Source organism: Manis pentadactyla, chromosome X, assembly GCF_030020395.1.
Source record: "Manis pentadactyla isolate mManPen7 chromosome X, mManPen7.hap1, whole genome shotgun sequence".
Classification (NCBI taxonomy): domain Eukaryota; kingdom Metazoa; phylum Chordata; class Mammalia; order Pholidota; family Manidae; genus Manis; species Manis pentadactyla.
Window position 1 is genome coordinate 133,245,471 of NC_080038.1, and position 12,222 is coordinate 133,257,692.

The window sequence follows — 12,222 nt, forward strand, 5'->3', positions numbered from 1 at the left end:
ACTGGACCATATTTTTTTGCCTTTTCATGGTGATTGCAGTTGCTGTAGGCAGGTGGTGGGTGTGTCAGCTGGGAGAAAAGAGTCCTTTCCTGCTTGCTGGATGCCTTGACCTTCTCCGCTGCCTGTGATGGTTACCTGCACTCCTGGAGCATCACCGGGTTACTTCCCTAAGCTGCTGTGGGCAGAGTGTCCGTCAGAGCAGCGTGGAGCCCTGTGGGGAGTGGCAGGCATGCCAGGTGCGCTCCTTCATGCTAGCAGCGACCCTGCCGGGCAGATGTGTAGCAGCAGTGGCCTTTGGGTCTGGCCCAGGTGGCTGTGCATTGGGCTGGGTTTCCAGTCGGCTGGTGGGAGCGTGCCTGCTCCCTCTGGCTCTGCTGCAGTTGCGTGTGGGGCTCTTCTGTGCAGGCTTCTACCAGGCTCCTCTGGCTTCACTGCCGCCAGCGTGCACGAGCTGTGTCCGGGCTGTTCGGTCGCGCTGCTGTGGGCTAGCACAAGCCTCTCCTGCGGCGCATGGATCTTCTCTCTGTCCCAGCGCTGCTGTCCCCGCCGCGCGCTGCCACTCTCCCACTGCTCGGCCCATGTGTCGGGGTCCACACCAGTTGGAGGAATGACTGACAGGCTGCTTAATTCCGTGAGGGGCTTCAGAGCTGCACTGCCCCATTTAGGGCGCCTAAGTTTCCCCAGTATTCCCAGCTGCTGGGACAACTTTGTCCAGCTATGAGGTCCCTGTCTCTTTAAGACTTGCAGAAAGCACTCACTTTTCTTTTGTTTCAGGGGTGCCAGTTGCAGGAACCTGCCCACAGGTTTTGCTTTTCTGTTTCTCTAATATCCAGCACCCCGTGCACCTTGTGTCTGCATTCCGGGTGCGGATTTCTAGAGCTTGTTGTTTAGCAGTCCTGGGGTTACACTCCCTCCCCGTCCCGACTCCTTTCTTCCCGCTGGTTTTGGGGTGGGGGAGCATTTGGGTCTGCCTGGCTGTGGCTTGTATCTTACCCCCTTTGTGTGATGCTGAGTTCTCGCAGATGTAGATGTATCCTGGCTGTTGTACTGCATCCACTGGTGTCTCTTTTAGGAATAGTTCTATTTATTGTATTTTCATTAATATATATGTTTTGGGGAGGAGATTTCCTCTGAACTACTCATGCTGCCATCTTCCTGTGATCCCCTGATGGCTTTTTATGGAAATCTGCCCCATGAGACTTTACGAATATGGAGGAGATGGTATTCCAGTCGGCCAGTCAAGATTCTTTGTCTGATGCCTTAACCAGTCTCAGCAGAGGTCAGATGTCTCATTAACCTACTAGTAATGCACCTTAGGACAATCGTTACCAGCTGTTTCTTTGCAGATGAACAAAAACTCTTACTAATGCATGCGTTGGGATTAATGCTGACTGAAGTGCTACCATGCCGAGAGGAAACTACTGCAGATACAAAACGTCAACTACCAAAGGAAACTCAACAGGCTGAACAAAGTAAGGAGTATAACAATTTCTGTCAATTAAATCTTTCTCATTCTATGCTTTAGAATTGGCACAACCTACCTCTTGAGGCTAATCCTCTGCCAGAATTGGGTTTTCACATAATTTCCAGGTGCTTCCTCTCTACTGAGACAAAAATATCCCATGCACATTCCCTTTCCCTTGATAAGGAAAACATTTAACATTTACAAGGTTAGCGATCGAGCCCAGGTGGCGCCGTCCGCTTCTCAAAAGAAACACTCAAACACTCCCGGTGTCCCCACCCCTTCATCCTCACTCCCACAAACTCCTTTTCCACCCTGCTTGCTGCCTGCTTGCTACGCACATGGAAATGTTGCAGATATGGAAGCCAAGGGGCTCAGACCTTAGGAGATTACTCCCCTCTGAGCCCACTGGTGTGAAATAAAATTCAACCCTCCAAGACCTCCGAGTGCTGCTAGGTCCTTCTGTCAGTCCAGGTTTTCCGGTTTTTCTGTAACATTTGATTCCCTGACTGGGAAACCCAACTGCTCTGGCCCATTGTTGCCACTGGTTTGGGGCAACGGCGGAGCGGTGATGGAATGGGAGATCGCAATGGAGAAGGCATACCCTGCCTGATCTCTCAGCAGTCTCCCGCCCATTTGTCCCGGGCCAGCCCTGCTCCGTTGTTCCCGCCAAACTCAGGGAGGTTTGGCAGGTGAAGACCTGGTTCCGACATCGGATTGTGGTAGGGCCCTGGGGCCCCTGACCCAGCCGGTTCCCACCCATTGGGGTGTAAGGGGAGCCTGATCACCTCCCAGACACTTCTTAGAAGTCTCACAGATAGACATTCCCAGGGGGGGAATGTTTAAACTCTGGTCTGAGTGTGTGAGTGAGTGTGCAGGGTGGCTGAAGCCATTCAGCCTGCACTGATCTGTGATTCCACAGCCTGCACTATGGAATCTGAGTGGGCCCTTCATCATATTCGTGGTTGGCCGTCACGACATAATGGTGACTCAGCTTCGGCTGACCTGGCCTGGGACTTATATGTGTGCACCTTAGTCAAGGCTGACCAAATTCTCCTTAAGGACAGTGAACGGACGGGCATCCGACTGGTCTCCTCTCTGAAGGGGGCACCCCCTCCCTTGTCTATTGTCCCGGCACTGTTCCAAGGACACATCATGAGGTCAGGGCACAGCAAACCCATAGTTCTCGACACCATGATCAAAAGTTTCAGGAGACTATGGAGTAAAATTAACTCCCGACAAGTGGAAAACCCTGTGTGAGTCTGAATGGCCCACCTTTAGTGTCGGTGGCCTCCAGAAGGGACCCTAGATATCCCAACAATCCGCCAAGCCTGGCAGGTTATCATTGGAGATCCAGGTCATCCTGATCAGTTCCCATACATTGACTCCTGCTTAGGAGTTGCCCAGACCCTTTCCCCTTGGGTGCGATTCGCTTGCAAGAGGGAGAGACAAGGTAGGGTCTTAGTTGCCTCAACAAAGCAGTCCACAAAGGATCAACAGAAGCCTAAGCCTCCGCAAATTCCTGCTGGTAATCCAGAGGAAGAGCCAGTACTGCCCCCACCTTATGCACCCCCAAGGCCGTCAGCACCCTGCCCCCCGGTCCTGGACACCCTGCCACCGTTGGCCTCCCCACCACCACCAGAACCAGAAGACCCACTCTCCCCTGGACCAGCAGCCAGACCGTGCCCTCGACCGGGAGCAGGCGCCCTTCAGATGCCAGTGCAAGAGACATGGGAGCCTGAGAGGCGTGATGAAGATGGGACCACCCAACCCGGCTGGTCCATGCTTTACTAACAACGCTTCTCCACGACTGACCTCCTCCACTGGAAACACAACACCCCGTCATACTCGGAGAAGCCACAAGACCTGGTTGATCTCATGGAATCCCTCTTCCAAACCCATCAGCTGACCTGGGAACACTGCCAACAGCCTCACCGCCCCCTGTTTGACACTGAAGAGATGAGGTGGATTATAAAAGGGGCTTGCCAATACCTGGAAGAACACTCACCAGCCGGGGTCCTTGATCGAGGTGTATGGGCTGAAATCGCTGTCCCCAAGGAGCACCCTGAGTGGGACTTCACCACCCCTGAGGGACAGCACCAGATCTGCTGATATCAGCACACCCTCCTCCAGGGGATCAAAGCTGGGCCCAAAAAGCCTATGATCATGAGCAAAGTATCTTCAGTCACTCAACAACCAGGAGAATCTCCTGGGGACAATTGTGAAAGGCTGTGTGAAGCTTGTCGCAACTACAGCCCTATCGACCCTGAGTCACCAGAGAGCCATCGGATGGTCAACACCTCATTCGTGGCCCAAGCTGCCCCAGACATCAGAGAAAAGCTCCAAAAACTTGAAGGCTTCACCTGGATGAATATCACTCAGCCGACTGAAATTGCCACCAAAGTATATCTAAACAGAGAAGTTCAGGCCGACAGAGAGGCTGAAAGAAGAATGAAGAAAAAGGCCAGTCTCCTGGAAGCCACCCTAAAAGAAAGAGGTGACCAAAAGGCAGAGAAAAGATGGCCACCAAGAGGGGGAAAACCTAGAGCCCCTTTAGCGAGAGACCAGTGAGCTTCCTGTAAAGAGAAAGGGCATTGGGAGAACGAATGCCCCAACCGAGGCAAAGCGCCAAAGCCCAGTCACTACAGGGAGGAGCCTCACAGGGAAAGGCTCATTGGCCAGGCAGGAACAGACTCAGACTGACAAGGACCGGGCTCTCTCATGCTTGGCCCCCGTGAGCCCATGGTCAGGATGAAAGTGGGGTGCCAAAACATGACTTTCATGGTTGACCCTGGGGCAGAACACTCTGTGGTCACAATCCCTGTAGCCCCCTTCAGTGAAGAGACTGCCAGTATTCTCAGAGCCACTGGGACAAAAGCAGTCCAGCAACACTTCTGTCAAGTCTGCCAACCTAAACATGGAGGCTACAAGGTCCAACATGAATTTCTCTACCGGCCCGAGTGCCCCATTCCCCTCCTTGGCCAAGATGTGCTCTCAAAGCTTGGAGCCCAAATAACTTTTGAGCCAACTGGACATGCTAGCCTCAAACTAAACCCAGGCCAAGAAGAGACAGGGTCCCTCGTACTGGCAATAACCACACCCAGGGAAGAGGAGTGGAGGCTGTTCTGTGCCCAGGCCCTCTCAAGTAGCCCACCTGAATTCAGAGCTGACTTACCCTCAGTATGGGCTGAAGACAACCCACCTAGACTTGCTCATAACCAAGCCCCTGTCACTGTAGAATTAACTCCAGGGGCCTGGCCACAAAGACAGTGGCAGTACCCCCTTGCAAGAGCAGACAGCAGGCATCCAGGAACACCTGATCAGACTCAAAGAGGCAGGCATTCTGATCATCGAGTGTCAGTCACCCTGGAGCACCAGTCAAAAGGGCAGGAGGATGGTACTGGCCTGTGCAAGACCTGTGAGCCATCAATAAAGTGACTGTTTCTTTACACCCGGTGGTCCCAAATCCGTATATACTCCTCAGCCAGATCCCAGGGTCTGTCAGTGGTTCACTTGCCTGGACTTAAAGGATACCTTCTTCTGCCTCCAGCTGGACCCCCCAAAGCCAGCTCTTCTTTGCCTTTGCATGGACTGAGCCGGATACGGGGCGGCAGATGCAGTTAACATGGATGCACCTTCCACAAGGTTTCAAGAACTCTCCTGGTCTCTTTGGAGAGGTACTGGCTGCAGACCTTGCCAGATTTCTGAGGGAAGCCATGCACTGCACCCTTCTAAAGTATGTAGATGACCTCCTCCTTGCCAGTGACACCCAGGAAAATTTTGCAAAAGGCACAATGGCCCTCCTGCAGCTCCTGCCAAACTCAGGATACTGAGCCTCATGGAAAAAGGCACAAATCTGCCTGCAACAAGTCCAGCATTTAGGCTTCCCCCTCACCTGGGGAAAGAGGGCACCAGGGCCAGAGAGGAAAAAGGTCCTTACCTCCTTATCCCAGCCCCAGATGAAGAAGGGCATACAAGAATTCCCGGGGACCGCCGGGTTCTGCCAAATCTGGATTCCCGGATTCTCAGCAATGGCAAGACCCCTCTACAGCCTCCTTAGAGGGCCAGACCAAAAGCCCCCTGTCTGGACAGAGGAGAAAGCCGCCATCCTGGAAATAAAGGCTGCTTTAGGGCAGCCACCAGCCCTAGGCCTGTGAGATATAGAAAAGCCCTTCAATCTCTTGGTACGTGAAAAGGAATAAGTGGCTGTCGCGGTTCTCACACAGACTGTTGGGCCCTGGCAGCGGCCAGTCGCACACCTGTCAAAGAGACTGGACCACTTGCAGCAGGATGGCCACCCTGCCTCAGGGCGCTGGCAGACACAGTTCTACTCATTCAGGAAGCAGATAAACTTACCCTGGGATGAGAACTAAATGCCAAGGCCACCCACGCTGTCGTGTCCCTCATGAACACACAGGAACGCCGCTTCCTCTCCAAGTCCCGGCTGGCACAATACCGAGGGCTCCTCTGTGAAAACCCGTGGGTCACTCTTGAAACAGTACGGACACTGAATCCAGCAACTTTCCTCCCCACTGAAGAGGTGAAACCGGATCATGAGTGCTCCAAAGTAACTGACGAAGTGTACGCAAGTCGTCTGGATTTGCGAGATCAAGCAATACAAAATCAAGAAGTCATGCTGTTCAGTGATGGCAGCAGTTACCCTCCAGAGGGTGTCCAGAGATCAATTTATGCAGTAACTACTGCCACTGAGGCCCTAGAAGCAAAAGCCCTGCTGGCCAGATGGTCAGCACAACAGGCTGAACTCCATGTCTTGATTCAAGCTCTCACCATCAGTGAGAGCAAGCAAGCCAACATCTACACCAACTCCAGATAGGCCTTTACCACTGTACACATACATGGGGCGATCTATAAGGACAGAGGTGTCCTCACTGCAGCAGGAAAAGCAATCAGGAACAAGAAAGAAATCCTAAAACTCCTTGAGGCTGTCTGGCTCCAGAAGAAGTAGCAATTCTGCATTGAAAAGGGCACCAAAAGGAAAACGACCCTATAACACAGGGGAATCGGCTGGCGGATGAAGCAGTAAAGCAGCAGCCAGTAAGGAGACAGGTGAAGCTCCTTCCCTCACTATGGCCCTAACGCCCCCACTGGATGCGCCTCCACCCAAGTACACTGAAAAAGAGAAGGACCGGGCCATGGCTGCAGGAGCCACCCTAACTGAAAAAGGATGGTGGATGGTGCCGGACAGACACATCTTTGTCCCAACTGCAACTGGGAGGCATCTAGTCAGTGAGTACCATCAGCTCACCCACCTCAGAAAAACTGCACTCGAAGCCCTCCTCAAAAAGCACTACTACATCAGCCGGTTGCCAACATTATGCCGAGCAGTAAGTGAGCAGTGCCATGACTTGTGCCAGAAATTACACTCGATCTGCACCACGACCCCTCCCAGGTGTCCAAAGGGCAGGAGTTGCCCCCTTCAAAGACCTTGAGATAGACTTCACAGATGTCCAGCCAAGCAGAGGACTCAGATACCTCCTAGTGATAGTGTGTACATACTCTTGGTGGGTTGAAGCCTTCACAACCAGGACAGAGCAAAGCAGCCAGGGAGTAGACAAAGCCCTGCTGAGAGAAATTATGCCCCGGTTTGGCCTACATCTACAATTCACAGTGAAAATGGACCTGCATTTGTAGCAGATGCAGTACAAACTTTAGCTAAATTTTTCAACATTACCTGGAAAGTCCACACTGCATACAGGCCACAAAGTTCAGGGAAAGTGGAGTGAAGGAATTGCACCCTCAAGGGAACCTTAGCTAAGTTTTGCCAAGTAACTGGCCTCCCGTGGCCAGACCTACTGCCCCTGTCTCTCCTGCATGCTCACTGCATACCTGGGGCTCAAGGCTTTGCCCTTTTTGAACTAGTGTATGCATGTCCTACCCCGTGTCTAGGAGTCTCCCAGGGAACTTACACCACATAGGAGATAAGGGAGCAAGAGAACAGATCCAAGCCTTGGGAGCCACCCTAATTAAGCTGTAACAGTATACCATAGAAAGAGCCCCAATCTCCTTAGGAACCCCAGTAAATTCCTTCCAGGCTGGGGACTCAGTCTGGGTCAAAGATTGGAAAAGGGAGCCCTTCAGACCTCAGTGGACTGGCCCCCACATTGCTGTTCTAACCACTCCTACTGTCCTCAAATTTGCAGGCATCACTCCACAGGCGCATCATAAGCGAGACAAAGAAAAACCTCGGTGGGAGGTCCAGTCAGACCCCCAGAATCCTCTCCGTATGTGCTTCCGACGGTTACCATCTGAGTAATGAACAACTGCACGCCGTGCGTCCTGGCCCTCACCGGAGTGGTATCTCCCATCCTGGGCATTGGACTCTCTGCTGTTGCCCCCTCAGACTGGACTGTTACACAAAAAGTTGCCCTTTCTATTTTCTCTTGGGTAACCGTATGCCATGGGTACAGGCTGTGCCGTGGGTTTCACAAACCCTGGTCCTCACTCAGAGTTCATGTGTCTCCACAGCTACTTCCATTGCTAATACCTGAGCCTCACCCACTCTTCCGAGCTCAAGGAGACTTCTCTTCACACCAGTGTTGGGGCTTGATCCTCAGTTGCCACTCTTTGTATTTGCTGGATTGTCTCTTACCCGGCAGATGGATTTTCTGTTGTTATGTAATAGAAGCTTCTTTATTCATTCTCTCCCATGCCTCCTGTGTCCTTGGTTCTTTGCATATCTTTTGGTGAAAGACTTGTCTCTTTCTTTTCAGATTTAAAAGAAGAGGCTTAATTAAGCCCTGTGAGAAAGTCCTAGAAAAAGTAGAATACGAACACTCTCTCAACACAGATAGTCACACCTCAAACATATAATCCTGTTATCACACTGATCAATAGGAAATATCAGAGTGCTGTCCTCTGGACTGGAGTAGGATAATGCAGAAGCCTCCTAGCATGTGTTAAGAAAATTATCTTTCAGAGGCTAAGATAAAGCAGTCTAACATTAATGTGATAAATTTCTGTTAGTACAACTGGGCATTTGCCCTAAGCATTTTGTTAGAATGAATACATTTGTTGTTAGCATTTTTTTTTTTTTGCCTCCTGAGACGGGAGGTGTTGGTAAGTCATCACATAAATTCTATTACAATTCTTGTTTCTTCAGCACGGAAACATGTCTAGCTGGTATTTATTATTGTGCCGTCTCACTATCCATTTCTTACTCCCTTTGTCCTGAGACAGCACCTCAGCTGGTTCTGATGCCTGATCTGGAGGGATGACTCAAACCTTCATTACTGAAGGTTCTGGACCATAAGATGTCCTGCCTGAATTGGGTTGCAATTTCCCATTATCTCTAACTATGTAACTTGGAAGCACTATGAAGAGCTCTAGACATTCCACACATGCTCCTCCTTAAGCCCTATGTAGTCTTGCTGTTGGGAAATCGAATCTGGGGAGGTCTCCCTGCACTCTAGGTGAAATCTCAACCCAGGAGAGGGTTCTTAACTCTGATCTAGAAGGAATTCATGAGCAGTCCGAGCAGTTTCAAGCAAAGAGTAGTTTAATGAAGGGAAAGTACACACTCCAGGAGGGAGTGTGGTCATGCTCAGAAGGTGATCAGAACAATGAGGTTTGGGTCGGGTGGTCTTATAGCTGGAGTTTGAGCAGGGGGTGGAATGTTCATCAGGACAGGTGGGGTTTCCTTGGGATAGGGTGACAGCGTTTTTTGCCCTTGGATGACCCATCTTGGAACCGTCATGGCACTGAGGGGTTTGCCTTTTAGTAGGCTAATAAGCATATAATGAGCTTTGGGGTGACTTGAGGGTCAAACTGTCCTCCAAATGGGAACCAGCTGGTTTAACCTGGTTGGTGACCATATCCTGTTGATCATGTCCCAATTTAGCCATCTGTTCAGCCAGTGCTTTTCCGACCTCAGTGCCAACCAAATTTCCTTTGATAGTCAGGTTCTATCACTCCCTGCCATAGAGGAACCCGGATTTTGCTTACTGAGAAGGATGAGCACACAAATGGTCAGCTAACGGCCTCAACTTGCATTTCAGTGGAGGTACTGTTTGGTCCTTTGTTGAGAACACATCTCCATTTTCAGTGAAGACCTGAAGTCCAGCCGATCCAACAGTTGAGGAGATGGGAAATAAACACTGGCTTCCTGATACCTAGGAGTGATAGTAAGAGGAGGTCCTTACATTATCACTCTTTCATTGTTGAGGACATAAGTCGTGACTATTGTAGAAAAGGCTCCACATAGTGGAGCCTAAGATAGAGCACTGCCACCTCCTAGATTATGTTGCCCTGACGCTGCAAAGCTCTGATAACAAGGAAGTAAGCATAACTGAGGTTTCAGAAAGCCATCCCACAATTCAGTTGAACCAGCCACTTCAGGATGATGGGAAACATAAGACAAGTGAAATCCATGAACACGTGTCCTGAGAAACAAGTTCCTGGCTTATAAGTGATGCTGTGTGGAATTCCATGATGTTGCTAAGGCAATTTCTCAGTCCACAGACGCTTTTCTAAAAACTACCATGAGTAAAAGGGAAGCTCCATATCCCGAATAAGTGTCTAGTTGAGTACAAACAAAGAGCTGCCCTCTCCCTGATTATTTTTGAAGGAGACCAAAGTACTCAACAAGCCAACTGGGAGTCAGCTGACCGAGCACTTGGGGTTATGGTGCCATATCTGGTTCTCACTGTTGGTCTGTGATGCTGGCTGACTGAGTGAGTGGAAGCTCATGTTTACGGCCCACACATAGCCCCCATCCCTGCCTCCATGACCGTCATGCACCATTACTGCTTGGAAGGTGGAGGGGGTACACCTAAGGAGTGATGGTCCCGGTCCTAGGAGCCCACAGTGGGCTCAGCTGACAGACAACAAGGAATTGGGGAACTCAGTCTGATAGATCTGCCAATAACCTGAAAGAACTTGGAAGCATTTTTCTCTGAGTTTCCATTTAGTGACCCAGCATGGTCAACCCCTTGACTTCAACTTTGTGAGACCCTAAGCGGAGTGTCTCACCTAACCAATCAGACATGCCTGGACTTCTAACCTACAGAATTGCTTGGTGATATATTTGTATTGTTTTAAGCTGCGAAATTTGTGTTGATTGATATGAAGCAATAGAACTCTACCTAATACAGGTTGTGCTGCATATTGCAAAGTAACAACTGAAAATCAGGTATGATGTTCTTCTTTTCCAGGCAGCTGGTCATTGGGCACTCCCCAAGAGGCCGTATGGGCAGAAGCTAACAGGTTTTCAGGTCACTTGTCCATGGGTACCACGTGAAAATGAGTGATATGTTATGATTGGCACCTGAAGAAGTGATGGTTCATTGCTGGCCTTTGTAGCTGAAGCCAAACTCTGGTAATATTTACTGATAGGTGAAAAAGCACTTGCCCAATCAATACTGTATCCTAGGGGCCTGGGGATGTTTTGATTGCTCAAACAACAGAAACAAATATAAAATAGCAGCTGCAAGTGAAGTAATTATGATTTGGGATTATTATAATTGGCTGTCATTCTCCAAGATCTGTCTGTTTCTGTATAAGACAAACAGGTAAGTTGAAAGGGATGTCATAAAATCACCAGCCCGTCTTTTGAATTCTTGATAGTGTCACCATCACTCCAGTCCCTCCAGGATGAATTGTTGCTTTGTGTTTACTATCCTCGTAGATAGGTCCTTGTAGTGGCTTCTACTGGTGCTTTCCTACTCTAATAGCCCTCATTCGACAGGTCAGAGAACCATGTGTGAATTCTACCATTTTCTGAATATGCCTATTCTAATTATCCATTCCGAATCTGAGGAAATAGTCAGGGAGTGGATTCATGGGCCAACCGCTGACATTGACATGAGGTAAGACCTCCATGATCCCATGTCTTCCATAAGCCACTTCTCTTGCCCATGATCCACTCACAGTGAAGTTTTAGTTCTCCAAACATTTGTGTCAGTTCAGAGCCAGTATCAAATAATCTCTTAGAATTCTGATTACTTACCTTGCCACCACTGAACAGCACCTTAGTAATTGGCCACACTTCCATTTGGGGAAGGTTGGGATGACGATTAACAGCACAAATATTTGGCAGTGTAGCATGATCCTTCCTCAAGGGCAAGCCTGCAGTCATTTTTGACGAACAGAAATTGAGAACCACCACAGAGCTCTTGGTAGGTGTTTCAGCTCCCTTTAGAAAGCAGTTTACCACATTCTTGGTGAAAGTTGTATCCTCTGGGCCTCCCGAGTTGAGCAAACACATCTCATACGATAAGTGCACTTTAACGTTCAATGTCCTTAAGCCTTTGGATTTTTTCTTTGCAGTACGTTGGGGGAAGTTAATGCATTTCTCCTTGTTAAGTCCTTTGGGACATTTTTCAGTCAACCAGCTGCAATAGACTATTGTTTATGTCCGTCCTCCCCCCCGCCCCACCTCCCACCACCACCACCCAAATTCACGTTAAAATCCCAATGCCCAGCGTGAGAGTATTAGAATGTGGGACCCTTGGGAGATGACTGAGTCATGAGGGTGGAGCCCTCGTGACTGGGATTAGTGCCCTTATGAAAGAGACACCAGAGAGCTCCCTCCCCTCTTCCAACATGGGAGGACATCGCAAGAAGATGACTATCTGTGAACCAGGAAGTGAGCTCTCACTAGACACCAAATCTGCTGGTTCCTTGACTGTGTTTCCCAGACTCCAGAACTGTGAGAAGTAAATGTTGATTGGTTAAGCCATCCAGTCTACAGTATTTTTATTAGGTCAGCCTGAACTAAGGCATCAGCCAAACAAAGAACGAGA